We start from the raw sequence: 2,699 nt of genomic DNA, 5'->3' as shown, positions 1-2,699 counted from the left end.
TTGACACTAGTCATCATTTGGGGATTTAAAGAGTGCATTGCAGCCCCTAAGTCTAAAAAACTACCACTTTCAAAAATTTCCAAATCTTGGCACCAACCACCAACTTAGTACAGTCTCACCACCAAAAATAGCTTGCTTGAAAAGCAAACTAAATTGAGACATTTCTTGCATCCATATTTTGACACTAATCGTCATTTGGGGATTTAAGGAGTGCCTTGCAACCTCTAAGTCTAAGAAACTAAGACTTTAAAAAATTTCCAAATCTTGGCACCAACCACCAACTTAATACAGTCTCATCACTAAAACGTAGCTTGCTTGAAAAACAACTAGATTGAAACATTTCTTGAACCAATATTTTGACACTAATTATCATTTGGGGATTTAAAGAGTGCATTGCAGGCCCTAAGTCTAAAAAACCATGACTTTAAAAAATTTCCAAATCTTGGCATCAAGCACCAAATTAGTCCAGTCTCACCACAAAACATAGCTTGCTTGAAAAACAAGTAAATTGAAACATTTCTTGCACCTATATTTTTACAATATTTTGACACTAGTCGTCATTTTGGGATTTAAAGAGTGCATTGCAGCCCCTAAGTCTAAAAAACTAAGACTTTAAAAAATTTCCAAATCTTGGGACAAAGCACCAACTTAGTACAGTCTCACCACCAAACATAGCTTGCTCGACCCTGTGCGGTATGGTCATAGCAACGGTCCTGGGTGGACTGACCCTAGCTTGGGATGGTATGATGCTCCACAGCAATATCTACCATTTCTGAATTCTTCTATGCCTTCTCCACCTGTCCAGGAACCACAACAGTTGCAGTTTCATGGGCCTGCCCAAGCAACTCCTCATCCTCACCCTACTACTTCTGAGCCTACATTGAAGGAGTTGTTAAGACAGATGACTGCTCAAAATATGCAGTTTCAAAAGGAAACCAGAGATCAGATTATGCAGTTTCAGGAGTTTCAGCAGGAATTTATAGCTTCATTTCAAAGTTTGAGCAATCAGTTGGGGCAGATTGCAACTCAATTCACTGAGGAAGAGTCTCATGTGTAAGAGGAATCCCCATTTCAGGCTGTTCAGCTTCCAGACGATGTTGGTGTCATCCACATAGGAGATGGGAAGCAGAGTCATGAGCTTACTATTGCGCCATCTACTTCCCCACCGTCCTATGCCTTCCCTCTTGCACTTGAGGATGCAGTTGCACATTCCGCTGTTATTGGTGAGATGAATCATGAATCAGCACAGGTTTTCTCTAAACTTGAATTCCCACTTGATTTGCCTGAGCTGTTTATGCATTCACATATTCTTGATTATGCTGAGAATTCACATGTTAGTGTTGATTTTGATATGGAAACTNTGAAAACTGAAGATGCTTTAGACTTGGGATTAAATTTTGATCTTTCACAGTTTTCTGAAAATTTTAAATGTAGTTGTGAAGCTGGTTCTTNCTCTATTTGTGTTGAAATCAATTCTGTGATACAACCAGCTTCCAACTTTATGATTGGTGATACTAACTGTGAATCTGATGAAAATGTTGAGGACCAGGCAGATATGAGCAGATATTTTAAGCCAGGTGGACTTTCTTCGTCTTCCACGACTGAAGGTGATTTACTGATGAATCATCCCTTCCTTGATCCAGTTGTGGAAGACATTTCTCTTCTGGATCAAATTTGGCGAATGAAGTCCTTCCTCAACACTTCATTTCTTGATCCATTTATGGAGGACACTTCTCTACAAATCCAAAATTTGCAACTGCCACCATGACCAGGGGAGTTTTCTTTTCCCTTCTTCTCCTTATTTCCTCACTTTTATTGCACTTGTCCATGATCTGTAGACTGTTCTGATTTCTGATTTGATGATTGTGACACATTGAGGACACTGTGTAGTTTAAGTGTGGTCTGTTGGGGGANAATTCTATTTTCTTTGTTAGTTTATGTTTTCTGCGTAAATTTTTTTTTCTTTTCTAGGTAGTTTTTGTTGTGTCTTGTGTACAGTTTTGCATGTTTCTCTTGATTTCTGGACTTTGTTTAGGTTGACAGTTTTTCCTTCACTTTATTAATACTCTGATTCGTTGGAAATCCTTGCTTTTCTTTGCTTGGGAAGATGATTATGATGTTTGAGAAGGTGATTTGATTGTGACAGACATACCCTGTGTGAGAATTTGAACCACTTGATATTCTTTCTTGTGTGTGATATGTCTCTTGATTCCTGGCACATATGCCTTGGCTTGACTCTTGTTGATAGTTCTTGATTGATATGCATGTTTTAAAGTGATAAAGGCAGTTTTGTTGTTGAGCCTCTCTAGCCAGATGAGCCTACCCTGTTTTGATCCTTTGATAGCCCCTTTGAGCCTGTGCTTTCCCTCATTTCTTTCTTTTGAAGCTGATACACTAGCCCTAAGTGAAAAACCATGATTACCTTAACCTTAGGGAATTTTGGAGCTTTGGAATTGTTTTGGGAATAAGGGTGGTCTCTTGGGAGATTCAGATGAATTGGTTAGTTGGTTCCTCTTCTTGTTTTTATTTTTGAGAATATGTTGTGTATATCTTGTCTCTTAGAGTTGTGTTGTGAAAAGAGAAAAAAAAAGAGACAAGATGAAAGAAAAAAAAGAAAAAAACAGAGAAAAATGAAAAAAAAAATTAATTAAAAAAATTATGTGAATAATGGAGTCAAGAAGAGGATGAAATTAGAGGTT

The sequence above is a fragment of the Vigna radiata genome, unplaced genomic scaffold (genome assembly GCF_000741045.1).
Source record: "Vigna radiata var. radiata cultivar VC1973A unplaced genomic scaffold, Vradiata_ver6 scaffold_350, whole genome shotgun sequence".
Taxonomy (NCBI): Eukaryota; Viridiplantae; Streptophyta; class Magnoliopsida; order Fabales; family Fabaceae; genus Vigna; species Vigna radiata.
This window is presented reverse-complemented; position numbering follows the sequence as displayed.